A 15,722-nucleotide genomic window follows, 5' to 3' on the forward strand; every position below is an offset into this window, starting at 1 on the left:
GCTCAGCCTCCAAGCTGTCCATCATACACTCCATTAATTGGAGAGAAACAACTACCACTGTAGCTCCCTCTAAGCCAGGTTTGGAATGGACACCCAAATTCTCACCTTTGCTGGAATGTGATCTCGGAATGGAAGCAGAAGCTACTGAAAGGACCAGGGGATGGATCTCAACCATCAGTTTATAGCCTGACATCCTCCTGCGATTAGGTCAGAAAGAGCATGCCCAATGAACACTGGTAAAGTTTGTTATTTATATGTCAGAATGGTTTGACCTTATTCAAAACTCTGAGGCATAAGCTTCTGCAGCTAGATGCAGCTTCTCACACTTATTTGTGCTGGCAGACACTTGCAATGTCATGTAGACCTGTTCAGTGCCAACCATCCCCATAATCAAACTTTGTTTAAAGGGACAAAAAAGACAAAATAGAGGCTGCTTTTCCTCTTGATTAAACAATATAGAAACAAGCATTTTATGCTCCCTGATTCTATTAAACCAATCCTCGGACAGGGATTATCTGTGAAAGAGAAGAATAAAGAAATTTATGCTATATTTAACACATAAATGTAAGTGGACTGCCTTCAAGCCAATTCCAACTTATAGCGACCCCATAAATCCTTTGGTTGTGTTCATAGGGGTTCTGTGGTAAGCGCTACTCAGAGGTGGCTTACCACTGTCTTCCTCTGAGAGGCAGTGACTGGTCCAAGGTCACCCAATGAGCCCCACGGCCGTGTGGGGATGCGAACCATGGGCTCCCATGTTGTAGCCCAACACTCCAGCTACTGCCCCACACTGGCTCTCATGGAAAACATACATTTTAATTAATACTGAACTGCCAAGGCTCAGGCAGAAAAAACAGAATAGCCTCTGAGGTTGAGTGGGCCAATATGTGCAAGCTAAGTTACACCTATGGTGTAAAAAACTGAGCTCTTCCGAAGCTGTGTATACCGTAAGCCAGTATACTGAAGCCCTGACAACACAGAGGCAAATGTAACTTTTTCAATGTCTAAGGCTATAGCCTCATGAAACTGGGGAAAGAGACAAGCCCATATTTCAGTTTCATCCATCAGGACACTTAACCACCATCCTGGGGGGGGGGGGGAGGCGCTCAGACTCCACAAGGATTCGTAAGGTGATTGCCTTCAAATTGATTCCAACCCATGATGACCCCATGAATAGGGCTTCATGGCAAGCGGCACTCAGAGGAGGCCCACCATTGCCTTCCTCTGAGGCTGACAGGCAGTGACTGGCCCTACACCACACTGGCTCTTCATCAGGTAATCATCTGAATTTATTCCAAACTGCGGCTATTGAGATGAACCAACTGTTCTTGCAAATACTCCCACACGTAAGAGTTGTGGGCCTTCTCCTGGAGGGAGGGGGTGTAATAACTTTTTGAATCCTCAAGAAAAGCTTTGAGGGTTTTCCATTTATATACTTTCCAACTGTGGCCCCCTAGAGGAGCCACTAGGCTCCTCTGTTGTTGTCCCGGCAATGCTCCCTGGGTCTACCTTTTCAGGCCTTTAAGAGAGAGAATCAGCTCTCTAAATGTCTCAGCCCAGATTACTCATGTCTCTGTCTGTTCTGAGGAGAAAAATCTAACGTTTCCACGGGAACAAACCTGAAATACTTTAAAATTTCTTCCCAGATATTTCACCCCTTATGTTTCCGAGGGAGGAGGGAACAGACATAGCCAACCTGAAGGTTGACTAGATTTAAGGGAGTCACTTTGTGTAACCCTTCCACATAAAGGGAACACACTAGGTCTTTGGATGACCACCATCTGACATGATCTATAGCCTTTCTCCAGTGAGTACACTATACATATCCACAGTCCCACGCCTTGACTCAAGCAATTGCATCAGGGCTAGAACACAAAGAAGAGGGAATATCTTGTCACCTAAGCTTAGGCATCCCCAATCCCCCCCCAAATCTTGATAAGCACCCTTTGTTCCAGCTGACAACCTCTGGGTAAAGGGACCTCACATCAGCCATCAAGGCAGAAACCAGGGAAAGCTAGACCAATTCAAAAACATCATGAAGAGAACCCACTCAGCCCTCCAGACAGTACTGAAGGGGTGTAGAAAAATAAACCACCTCTGTAGGCTGTTTGGCAGGAGCAGAAGGGAACATTTTTATTTTATTTTATGCCATGCCCTGTGGCCAGGAGATGGGACGAGGGCTCGGGTGCCACAGACTGTTCCTTAATTTACCTGAAAAACTGCCTAGCCAGAGCCAAGGAGCCAGGGGTAAAATATCAGATGTGGATTCCAATTCGTCCCCTGAAAACTTAGAAAAGAAGCAGCCTCAGATTTCTTCTTGGCTGGTTCCACGAGAACTGAGTACAAACTGCTGGGATAAACTGCTGGAGAAGCTCAAAGGATGAGATCCCACAAAATGGCTGCCAAAAGAAGATCTGTGGGATTTCCTCCAAATATAAGTTGTAGCTCCGGGTTGCCCTGGCTCGTATGTCTCCTTCATGTAGGGAGAGGCCCCTTAATATCCTGGGAATATATATAACATCTAACCAGAATAGAGACTTTCCCTATTTAGTAGGCAGCTTTTATTTACATGGGAACGCCCATTCTGCGTCCCACACATCATCAAAACCCTGAGGACAATAACCAGCTTCGCACCAGTCGAAGGAAAGCCTTTTTAGCTTCCGCTGAATTCGACTGGGCATGGGCATCGCCTCCCCCCTCAGTTTCTGAGAACTGCAGCACTCTGCATGCCTTCAGAAGAAGGGATTGAAAAACCTCTGGAGCAAAGAGCCTAGGTTGCACCTGGGTCGCCTCTAGATCATTTCCCGATGACTCCCCCCCTTCCTTGTCAGGTTCAGGGGAATCATCCAAATCAGACAATACCCCGTTGGCCATAGACCTGCTTGGGCAACTCTCCTTGTACCTGCAACCCTTGGACCATAGTGGGTATGGGGTACGCATGAGTCTGAGCATCTGATCAGTCCTGTTGACTCATAACACCCTCTACCAGTCCATCGCATCCAGTGAGATCCTTGTCTCCTGCCATGGGCGCTGTCTGAACCCGCCCACGATATGATAGGGAATGGGAGTATGCCACCCAGGTTGATGTTAGGGGGCGTGCCACCCCAGCTAATGGCTAGAGTAGAATGAGAGGGGGATCTGGTATAGCTGTACCGCGATGGCAAACTGCTATATCTCCTCTCCCTGCATTAGTCACTATAGTGACATCTGCGCCTCCACTATCCCTCATGGGATCGCCTGCTTGAGAGCCTGCCCCGCTTACTTTTAAGGACATGGTGAATGGGGCCACTGATTTCAAAGAAGATAAGCTCCTTGACCCCAGACATGAACTTGGGCAACTGAGAATCGGGGGGGGGGAAACTTCCATACCTTCATCAGGAATACTCACCCTCCCACTGCCCCTGCTTAAGGTTGGAGAGAGCACAGGCTGATAGCTTGTTGGGTCTTGCACTGGCAGCTCACGAGAATCCATCATATCTCCCGTGTGACAGAAGTCTTGGCGGGAGAACGAGGAAGAGGCATGCAAAGCCATAAAGTGGCAGCCGCGGGAAACCACTGCAATGGCAAACAGCCATAGCGGGTGCCACTCAACCCCCTGCTGCCATGCACAATCCAATTTTGGGGTAGATACCCCCAGGCAGCACACCTTTTCCGCGGAAGAGGGGGACAGCCGGATCCCACTCAGCACGAGTGTGGCAAAAACGCGGCTCCATGAAGCAAGAAGTCGGTCTCCCTTCAAAAGTGGCTGCCGCTGTTGCTAAAGTACTACGGCAAGCCATGCTCCGTTGCTCTCAAGAACTCCTCACACGGCGCCAAACTGCCCAGCTGGACTAAACGATCTTCCCAAGCCCCCGGACCCAAGAAGTGAAGGCGGCGGGGGGGGGGAGAAAACAGTAAAGGATGGAGACAGAAGAGAGAAATAGCTAACATTAAGGAGAGGAGAATGACTGAAAGCAGAAAGAACAGGGGAAAAACAGCAAAAATAAGAGGCAAAAGGAAGTTCTGAGCAGAGAAAACGAAAAGACTCAACCTTCACAGGCCACAGGCAGGGCCAGTCTGGAGGGCGGGATGACTCCTCCGACCCCCGGAGAGGAGACTAAGAAGTTTCCAGACCTTGCCTGTCACAACCAGTAGGTGGAGCCATCCTTAACCAGAAATGTCCTCCAGCCCTATCTAGCAAATATATGCCCTTGAATTTTTCTCTAGACCGCATGAATTATGCAAGATGGTTATCCATATTTGTACACACTTTTCAACAGTTCCAGGCTTTCACCCGATGTGTACAGTGAATTTGAAAAAGAAAACTTCACAAGTAGGAAGGCAACAAGGAACCTCATGCATGGCTCATGATCAAATTCACAAGCAAAACAACAAAATGGTAAAAACAGATGGCACAGCATTGTTACTTCTCAGTAATGAAAGTGCATTGCTGAGTGGATGACTGGAGGTCCAGAAATAACACACATTATCTCCAAATCTGAAGAAGTCACTAACTTAGATCATGATGGTGACTCTCTAGAAATAAACACCATGAAGATAGCTGTTTTTTTGCAAAAAGCTTCCAGAAACATATAGTTGATTTAGTGAAGGTAGTTGAAGAACTTGGTAACCCTTTCAAAGATAAAGAACTTCCTATCATCAACAATAACAGAATAGTTATGAATGAACATTACACAATTCTGTCATGAATGCTTACACGGAAGGGCAAGACCAGTACGCAGCATACATCAAAGATGATTTGATATTCGGAACTGTATCAATTCATGACGTTATTAAATGCAACAATCTTCTATCATTCAGCCCTCAGAAAGTTACACTGAAGTCCAAAGATAAATAAAAATTAGTAGACCTCTTAAACTGTATGTCGCCAGTCAAGTGAGACATGGAGATATGAAAGAATTATTTTTGCATGCAAACAACTGATATTCACCTTCCATTTCAGAATTTGGGAACCTGCTGAAGCCATCCAGGACATCTGATTTTGTTTCTTGTATTGAACAAACCTGCAATTTTAGCAGCTAGGTTTCTTTGCAGTCAGATGCATCTGCTCTTATTATTGATGGAGTTGCTCTTGTTCATATGCTTACACTAGGAAGAAATCGAACATTCCAGCTGTACAGTGAATGTGTTGTTGAACCCTATGTACAGATAAGATTGAAAATAGCTGGGTGGATGTAGTGTTTTGACCAGTATTTGAGGGGAAGGTGGAAATCAGACACACGACAGTTTAGAGGTTCAGGAGATCAAACAGTTCCTGGCAGAAGATAAAAATAAAGAACTTTTTAGTCTGTTAGTGAAGAATTTAATTATGATACAAAAAAAACAGAAAGCAAGTATTATGTACATACAAGGACACAGAGGTGATGAGGATAGTGTAGCCTCCATATCACCATCACTGCATGAGGAAGATGATGTATGGCTTCTGTTACGCATGTGGAATGCAGCCAAGAATGGTCACAAGGTTATAGTCAAAACTGTGGACTCTGAGGTATTCATGATAGCAATGTTGGCATCTCATGCACTACAGACTTACAAGAACTTGACTGATTATGCAACTGAAAGGCATCTGCAGTATCTACCTGTCCACAAATTTCAAGTTTCAAGTTCAAGGTTCTGGTGTACAAAGCCCTATACATCTTAGGATCAGGATACCTGAAAGATCTTCTTATCCTTTATATACCCAGTCGATCACTACACTCTGCAGGTGAGGTGCAGATATCATCTTATCAGGAGGTCCGTTTTGCATAACATAGGAAGCAGACCTTTAGTGTAGTGGCACCCACCCTTTGGAATTCCCTCCCCTTAAATATTAGACAGGCGCCATTTCTGTTATCTTTTCGGTGCCTACTGAAGACCTTCCTCTTTCAACAAGCCTTTCTTTAGACCTTATCTCAGTCTGTGTCTGTGTTGGAATTGCTTTTTAAGATGTTTTTAAAGCTTTTTTAAAAAGACGTTTTTAAAGATGTTTTGTATTAATACATTTTAATGTCTGTTTTTATGATGTTTTAGAGTGTTTTAGTTTGCCGCCCTGGGCTCCTACTGGGAGGAAGGGCAGGATATAAATTTAATAAATAATAATATTCAAAACTACCATGTGGTATACCAGACCTGATTTCCCTTTTTACACGCCTTTACAGGATGTGATACCATTTCGTCCTTTTCTGGCATTGGAAAGAAACGGAAGACATGGCTGTCATTTCGTGAGGTAACAATTCTGCTCTCAAAGAATATTCCAACATCCCAACAACAGTAACATCTGACTGCCCAGCATTTGTTTAAGTTCAGCATTTTGTGGATTTAATGTACCATGCTACTAGTGCCGCAGATAATGTAAAGTTTCAGCTGGTAAGACAGTTGCAGCCATTTCTGGACTGGAAGCCTGACCACTGTCATCCATGCACTGGTAACCTCCAGGCTGGATTACTATAATGTGCTCTATGTGGGGCTGCCCTTAAAGTTGGTTCAGAAGCAGCAGCTGCTGCAAAATGCAGTGGCACAACTGCTCACTGGGGCAGGGAATTGCCAACATGTTACCCTGCTGCTAAAAGAATTGCACTAGCTGGCTGTTAGCTTCCAGGCAATGTTCAAGGTTTACGTTTTGGTGTACAAAGTCCCACACCGCTTGGAACCAGGACACCTGAAATATCATCTTACTCCCTGTATACTGTCAATCACTATGCTCTGCAGGTGAGGGCCTCATGCAGATACCATCTTATCAGGAGGTCCATTCTACACAACATAGGAAGGGGACCTTAAGTATTGTGGCACTGATACATTTGAAGTCCTTCCCCTTAAATATTAGACAGGCACCATCTCTTATCTTTTTGGCGCCTATTGAAGACCTTCTTCTTTCAACAAGCCTCTTAAGTAAAGGCCTATCCCAGCCATGCTTTTTAAGATTGTTTAAAGTTATTTTTTAAAGATGTTTTTAAGATATTTTGTTTTAATATGTTTTTAAAGATGTTTTGTTTTAAGATGTTTTAAAGTCTTGTTTTTAAGATGTTTTAAAGTGCCTTTTGTTTGTCGCCCTGGGCTCCTTCTGGGAGGAAGGGCAGGTTGTTAAACGATCAGAAGAATTCTTTTTACACAGATTAACCGAACCATAGAAAACATTCTGCCAACAACAGAGGCATAGTTTCAACACTTTAAAATAGCAATTTTTCAATGTAACATCTGGAGAAATCGCCTGACCAGCAAACCTCAGGTACGGGATCCATGTGACTGGGGATGGGGAAAAAGTGATGATTTAACATATAAACCTGCCTGGAGAACACTTTTTGATGTAAGCACACACACTCAAGAATTAATGACCTGCAAAAGTAAGGAAATATGCACTAGATGTTAACTGTGGACTCTTAATCCCTAACAGGCCTTGGGGAATGTGCATATATCGCCTGAATTCTGTACATTCTCCAGTCAAGATATGTACATTCCCCAAGGTCTGTTGAGAATTATGCATAATGGCTAGAGAATATACCGGATTAATGTGATATATGCACATTTAATGTGCACATTCCCCATGAGGCCAGAGGAGGAAAAGTGATTTTAAAAATTGCAGGGTGGACAGTGAAAATCTATGAATAAGTTGTTTACAGATCTAAATAAAAATTTGGAAAAGGGATACAGCAGGAGGCAAAATTAAATATAGTAACAAAAACATTTTTTCTACCACTGCTTCAAAATTTCCAGAACTCCCATGAATAAGCACAAACTGAGAAGAAGGCAGACAGGGGAAGACCACAGTCTGCTCCATTTGGACTTCCCCTCCTCCCTCCACTGCCACAAGGCCATCTATCTCCAACTCCACTGTAGGAAGGATTCCAGGAGATGGAGGAAGGAAGGCACAGAAGACATCAAGGCCTCCTGCAACTAGACCTTTTCCTCTCCCTACAAGCCCATTTACCACTAGCTACCTTGTGGGAAGAATGGCTATATTTTAATATTGCTATTGTGATTTTATTAATGTATTTTTGTGGCTTATATGCTCCCTTGGGTTTGTATCCTGAAAGGCAGGTCAGAAATAATTGTAATAAATTATGTAGAGGGATGCTATCAGGATATCTAAATTGAAGCTTTAATTATTATTTATTAAATTTGCTAGACACCTTTCTCAAAAGACAAGTAAAAGGCAACTTACAGAAATATAAAGTATATTAAATTAAAAACCAACCAATAAAACAATATATCCATATAATACTGAAAAATCATACAACTCCACAAGAATTAACCCAATCCACGCTGGCAGAATAACCAAACCCAGGTCAGAAATCAATAACTAATAGAAGAGCCCATCACAAGCCATCAAATTCCTCAGTAAAGTTTTAACCTGGCGACAAAAATATTATGTTGCCACCAGCAAACATTGGCACAGTGAAAATTGTACTGGCCCAATAGCAGGAAAGTGCTTCCCTTCCTCTGATAAAAGAATGTTATGGCCAAACCAGTTGAGTTTGCAAGAATTAATAAATAGGAAAGCCTGCTTTCTAGAAGAAACACGCAGTTAGAACAGAGTACGTTTTTCTTGAAATTGCATCCTTCTATTGTATTTTGGAGTCACAAAACTGTCACAGGGTGATTAAGCCCTACTCAGATCATTAAGATTTTTTTATTTTTGTGTGTAATTGCAACTTTTCTGATTTAATAAAACACCATAAAGATGGCCACTGTTTATATCCCTTTATTGTGAAAACTATTAGTTTATCCTTGCTCTATTCTTTGTCATTTAACCAGATATTGATCTAATACACCGAACTGTTATTTGTCATATGCATGCTATGTTTCCTTACGACCCTGTGGGACTTTCATAAAAGCTTTTTGAAAATCGAAGGATCCAAATCTTATTAATTTAGTCATGACAAACTTTAGCTGTATTGGATTCAAGATTATAATGTCTACTAAATCATCCCTATCCTCACATTTGTTGACACTCTCAAATAATTCTATGTTTAGTTATGCAAGCATTGTCCTATGCTTATCCTTTGCTGGCAGGACTCATTCTTGCCCTTAATGCTTCCCATGAATTTAACTGAAACAAGTTAGGCTGCCTAGCTTATTCCTTTAAGAAATAGGAAAGTCTAGGCTACATCTAGGTATGTAATGACCAGAGTTCCACTTGCACTGGAGGTAGGGGATACGGAGAGTATTTTCACCAATTCCTCCTTTCCCCTGCAGCCCCCTATGCCCCTGGAAAGCTGCTTCAGAAGATTGGAGGACCCTGTGAAATATGGTGGGAGGTGGCATTGGGGACTGCAGGAGGAATCAGAAAAAGTTGCCTCCGCTCACCAGAGAGCCTTCACCAGATTTTTCAGCCAACAGAAGTAGCCCTTCATTTTTGTAGAAGAGAAATCTGGGTCCAACCCTCTGCCTCCTCAAATATTTTCTTTCCTTTATAAAGAAACTGTTTAAATAGGCAATAAAAGACACTCTACATAGTATATAAAGACTTCAACGAGATCTTTTTATTTACACTTGCATAAGATGCTCCTTTAAAAAAGAACAATCAGTGTGAATTACCATTAAGTGAATACATAAAAGCACTCCAAAAAGAATAATGAATTGACCAAATGTAGAAATAGATCAAAATGTATCCAAAGGAACACCCTGGAAATTAATACTAAGTCCAGTACTATTTCATATATTCATTACTGGCGTGAATATATACTGGGGGAAGGTCCACACATGTCCACAATAGGCAAAGCAAGAAGTCACCATGTGGATACCAATATGAAGGTTCAGATTAAATGGAGAGGAATGACCAGAAGATGAGTAGCAAAAATGGTATCCTAGAAATATTCGTTCTGCAAATTTTGCAGAAATTTAGATTCATAGACTCTTAAGGAATTCAGACATGGGAGGTCCTTCATACAAAGTGCTACTAAGCTGACAGCTGTAATTTAGATGCTCCATTTTTGGAAGAGAAAAAAAATCTAATAAGCACTAGTATGCTGACTCATCAGTTTGCACTGGCAAGGTATTATTCAAAACCCTGTTGTGTAATGATACAAATGATCCTGGATAATGCCCCTGTGCTGCCTGCCTGTGTTTCTGCTGGGGAGTCTCTCACCTTCTTAGGGCGCCTGGTGAGAACAGGACAAGCTGCCATAGTGGTGTACTGGGTTTCACAATGCAACATTGTGACAGCTCCTGTTCTAGCAGTGAATAAATGGTAGGACAGAAGATGGCAAGTGGAGCACAGGATGGGGACAACTAACTGAACTGTGATTCACAAGGAAGGCCTAAGGATGGGAGTAGAGCCAAAAAAAAGACTGGGAATATCACGTAGTCTGATAGTGGATAATTGAGGACACCAGAAAGATAACGGTCTAAACTTTACTTAATAATTAAGAATCACCCAGCCAAATTTTTCAACGCAGGTATATAATCATAATAAATGACAAGTGGAGCCCTGCAGCATAAGTTGCATTATGGAGTGCTTCTGTTCTGAGTTTAAATCACTATATTCCTTCCTGCACCTGTTTTCATTTCCCACCCATAAGTCAGACAAGGATACTCAGTAAAAGGCAGTCATAGCCACTGAGATCACCTGGGCCTCTAGTGACAAAGATGGATCAAGGGGCATTCTCCACGCCAAGAACCTTTCAGAAGGGGTATGATGCTATCCAAAGCAGGCAATTGGATAATTATCCAGACTTGGGAGGCACCTTCTCACAGTCCCTCCATCAGTTTACTGGCCCTCATTCAGCCCACCACCAAGTCCAGGCATTGCTCCAAGGCTTGCATGGCCTCTCATGATTCAGATGTTTCTGAGAAATACAGCTGGGTATCATCAGTATACTGCTGACACCTCACCCTGAATTTCCTGATGAGTGCACCCAATGGCTTCATGTAGATGTTAAACAGCTTTGGGGACAAGATGGTACCTTGCAGCATCCCACAGCACAACTGCAGGGGGCCACAATACAATCACCCAATGCTACACTCTGACACCAACGCTGGATATAGGATTGGAACCACTCTTAAACAGTGCCTCCAATACCCATCTCATCAAGTTGGCTCAGAAAGATACCATATGTATTAAAAGCTGAAAGATCAAGTAAGAATAATTGGGTTACACATACACCCGTGCCCTTTTCCTGGTAAAGGTAAACCATCAGGGCAACCAAGGCCAATTCAGTCCCATAACCAGGCCTAAACTCAGATTGGAATGGGTCAAGATAATCTGTTTCATCCAAGAGTATTTGCAATTGCTGTGCCACAATCCTCCCAATCACCTTCCCTTTGCCACCGGGCAATAGCCACAAATCAATGCGTCCTGGGTGGGCTTTTTCAGGAGTGGTCGGACCACTCTGCCTCTTTCAGGGTGACTGGGACAATTCCTTCTGAGAAAGACATGTTAACCACATTCTGGATGACACCCTTTCAGTAAGCTTTAATAAACCAAGAAGGGCAAGGGTCATGAAGACATGCTGCTGGCTTCATCACTGCAAGCACTTTGTCCACGTCATCAGGCCACATCAATTGAAACTGATCCCAAGATGCACAGGACACCTCACTGTGGTCTACAGTAAATCTGGACTGGATGTGAACACTGCTACAGAGGCAAGCAACTTTACCCACAAAGTGCCTTGCAAACAATTCACACTTCAATTCAAAACATTTTTGAATAAAACATATTTTATTGATACAGTTCAGAAGTTATCAAATTGTGGTCTCTGAGCTCCATTCAAGATGGTCAGCTAACAGGTTGTGGAACAGTAAAAAAATATCTACACTGGCCTTGCACTTGATTCTTTTTTCTGATGCTGATATTGAGGATGTTTTCAAGGCTAGATTACCAAACAGGCTAGTAAGTGTCTTACAGCTTGTGATTTTCATAGAAGAGCACTGGTTTTGACAATGATGCCAACGCTTAAATAAAAATGTAGTTATTTTATTTTTCTTCATATTTATCATGTAAGCAAACTGTGTGATTTTCTAACACCCTATTATATTGCATATATAGTTTTAATAGGTTGTGTCTTGTCAGCTGTGCATGCATGACTTTTATTGAATAAGTCTTCCAGGCTAGCATGTGTAATTTCATTGGATATAATTCAGCTAAACTAAATGTATTATTTTTATTGATCACAGATATGTCTATAGTTTGCTTGTGAAGTTTTCACTGACAGCAGTTAACCATAGAAGAGAAACAGTGTTTGCTTCCATACACTATACAATCTAAATATATAACAACGTAAGAGCATGAGAAGAGCGCCCATCTAGTCCAGGATTCTATGTATTCTTACAGTGGCCAAGATGCCTGTGGGAAGTCCACAAGCAGGACCTGAGTGCAAGAGCACTCTCCCCTCCTGCAGTTACCAGCAACTGCTATTCAGATGAATGCTCCCTCTGACCGTGGGGTCAGAGTATAGCCATAATAGATAGTAGCCACTGATAGCCTCATCCTCTATGTATTTATTGAACCCGCTTTTAAAGCCATCCATGTCAGTGGCCATCACTGTCCCTTGTAGGAGCAATTCCATAGTTTAACTATGTGCTACATGAAGAAGTACTTTCTTTTGTCCGTCCTAAATCTTCCAATATTCAGTTTCATTGAATGTCCATGAGTTCCAGTGTTATAAGAGGGAGAAAAACTTTTCTCTATCAACTCTCTCCATGCAATAATTTTATACACTTGTATTATGTTACCTCTCACTTCCCCTTTCTCTAAACTGAAAAGCCTCCAAGGTTGTAATCTTTCCTCACAGGTGAGTTGCTCCATCCTCGATCATTTTGGTCTCAATCTTTTTCAACTCTACATTAACGTTTTTGAGGTGAGCTGTATACAGTATTCCAAATGTGGTCACGCCATAGATTTGTATAACGCCATTATATTGACAGCTTTATTTCAATTCCTTTAGTAACGATCCCTAGCTATTCATGTTTTCCACAGCTATCACACACCTGGTCAGCATATAGAGGTGATCCAGTTAGCATAGTGTACTTGGACTTTCAAATACGAACGTGTAGCTGTTAAAGAGGATGCACAGTAAACAAAACTGCAATTGTATTTATGACCAACCTTACTCAGCCACCCTGATTGCAACCTAACTGATTCTCAGCTCACATGACTCACTTCCATCATGATCATGTGGAAATACTAACTGTGCTGGAATAAAATTCTGCACTACAGAATGAAAGAAAGGCTATGTGTGTTAGAATTTGAGTAGTGTAGTGTTTTTTGTGGAATACTTGTAGAAGAAACAAACCTTCATTATGTAGTACATTGAGACCACCTATTTTTCAGGTGAGGTGTGGTGATTAAAAGGTTGAGATCCACTTTCTCATTCATGCAGATGTTCAACACATAGATCAATATGATATTGTATGGTGGGTATACTAACATAGTAAAGATTGGTGGGAACGCTTTCAAATTTTGAGTCCAAAAACAAATGTTAGTTTTTTCATAAATCTAATTTGGAGTCATGGTGGAAGCACAACGTGAGTTATGTGGCTCACCTTTGCTACTAACTCAAAAGAAAATTATAAGAAACTAGAGAAGTGGCACTATTAACCAAAAAAACTACTGTGTAGCAAACAGAGAGGTAAATATATCTTCAAATCAGCCAGCAGGCAACATCTTGCCACAGTCATTGTTATCTACTGCTGCCAATCAGCATTGTTCTGGTTAAACAAAGACTCCAGTGCACCAGACTGCTGCTAATTATGTATATGCAAGTGATTAGCAAGCACTTGTTGCCTCCTTCACACCACCCTCCAAACAGCAGCCTTTGAAAGGAGAATAGACTGCAAATTTATTGAGAGAACACTGTTAATCCTTTGGGGAGAATGTAAATGTAAACAGGACTACTCTACATCAAGGTGCTTTGACAACAACAATCATCTGCATAAACACATGCTCAACAACAAACAGGTGTTCTATTTCACAACTAGAGCCCATTTGATGCTTTCAAGTAAGCATTATGCACAAACTGTTAGAAGTACTTTGAAACCAGCTGCAATTACTATAATTAGCTCTTTTCCTGCACTTTCCCCCCTCCTACCTGTCCAATAATAGTGCTAGTTGCAAACTATAAACTATAAATAACAAGATTTTGTTTTTTAAAAATTACAGTCTTTAGGAAGTAGGTACTTATTGACTAAGGAGTTTAGCTTGTTAAAGAAGCATAGGTTTATCCAGGACTGATATTTTCAGTAGGTCTTGTGGGAATAAAAGCGGTGAGTTGCATTCTGATCTCAAACCAATGTGATTGTTGGCTTTTCAGACAGCAGCTTCCCCCAGTGACAGCAGCTGTAAAGATGAAGTGGAAGAGAAAGTTCCTCATAAAAGAAGAACCAGCCACCATGTGCTACAACGTTTTTTGTTATGTCAGCCCCCTGTGATGATGATGATGATGATGATTACTATTTATTAAATTTATATCCTGACCTTCCTCAGGCCCAGGGCCAAATAAAAACACTAAAAACACTATAAAACATGTTAAAAACAGACTTTAAAATATACTAAAACAAAATATCTTTAAAAACATCTTAAAAAGCAATTCTAACATGGACCAGACTGGGATAAGGTCTCCGCTGAAAAGGCTTGTTGAAAGAGGAAGGTCTTCAGTAGGCACCAACAACAGAGATGGCACCTGTCTAATATTTAAGGGGAGGGAATTCCAAAGGGTAGGTGCTACTACACTAAAAGTCTGCTTCCTATGTTGTGCAGAGCGGACCTCCTGATAAGATGGTATCTGTAGGAGGCCGTCACCAGCAGAGTGTAGTGACTGATTGGGTAAGACAATTTTTCAGGTATCCTGGTCCCAAACTGTATAGGGCTTTGTACCCCAAAACCAGAACCTTGAACTTGGTCCAATAGCTAATGAGCAGCCTGTGATCTTACCAGTCAATCTGGACTAACAGCAACTGGTACAAAAATCAGCACTGTCTCATTGTGAGTTGACTGAAATATCTAGTAGAAAACAGAAATGAAATGGATTACTGTTAAATTATATTGTGCTGATCTTCTGCCAAATTCATGTAAAGAAGCAGTCAGTCTCCTTCAAAATATTTTCTTTATTGGATTTCTCATTCCTTCTATTCTCAACCTTTGTGTCTCTGCTATAAAATTCAATAAGCCAAACTAAAATTCAGCTTTCATAAAAAGGTGTTTCCAGTTTCATACTGATTTCACACAGAGTGGGCAATTTGACAACCTCTTCCATTATGAATGGACTGAATTTTGTCTAAACTTAATGAAATTGCCAGTTAGACTCAACTGCTGCTCCATGAAGCGGGAACTCTCTCTCAAATTAATTTCTATAACAATTTTCTTTCCCCCCCTTTTTTTCTTTCTTTAGAGAGAACACAGGAGTGAAAATTATTAAAATATTTAAAATATTTTTATACTTCTCTTCACCACAACAGTCCCAGGGTGGTGTATAGCAAAATAAAACAGAATAAGCAATAAAAATATTAAAACCATTTCATATAAAATATAACCAATTTAGTAGCAGTATCATATGAAAATTGACTTCACCCCTTATACCTCTCCACCTCTGAAAACCTGATGAAAGAGGTGTGTCTTCATCTGTTCTCAAAATGAATACAGTGTAGAGGCATGGCACATCATAGTAGAATGATCATTCTACAACAATGAAGCCACCAGCTAAAATGCTCTTTCATGGGCCCGACACTGTGTATCTCATTCAGAAAGGAGCTACCAAGAGAGCCCTACCTGTTAATTGTAATTAATTGGCAAGCTGATACAGGTGAAGGCA

The 15,722-nt window shown here is 41.6% G+C and overlaps 1 protein-coding gene across 9 annotated transcripts in view; it reads right to left on the minus strand.

Moving 5' to 3' along the window:
- Positions 1-15,722, minus strand: part of AKT3 (AKT serine/threonine kinase 3) — a 289,204-nt gene that overhangs the window by 180,989 nt on the left and 92,493 nt on the right. Inside the window, exon 2 of one of the 9 annotated variants that reach the window (XM_061624610.1) lies at positions 4,931-5,254. The exons of the other annotated variants lie outside the window; for them this stretch is intronic. The gene's annotated coding sequence lies outside the window, so the exon portion shown is untranslated. The remainder of the gene's footprint in view (positions 1-4,930; positions 5,255-15,722) is intronic. 9 annotated transcript variants of the gene reach the window in all.

This window comes from Rhineura floridana, chromosome 4, assembly GCF_030035675.1.
Source record: "Rhineura floridana isolate rRhiFlo1 chromosome 4, rRhiFlo1.hap2, whole genome shotgun sequence".
Lineage (NCBI taxonomy): Eukaryota > Metazoa > Chordata > Lepidosauria > Squamata > Rhineuridae > Rhineura > Rhineura floridana.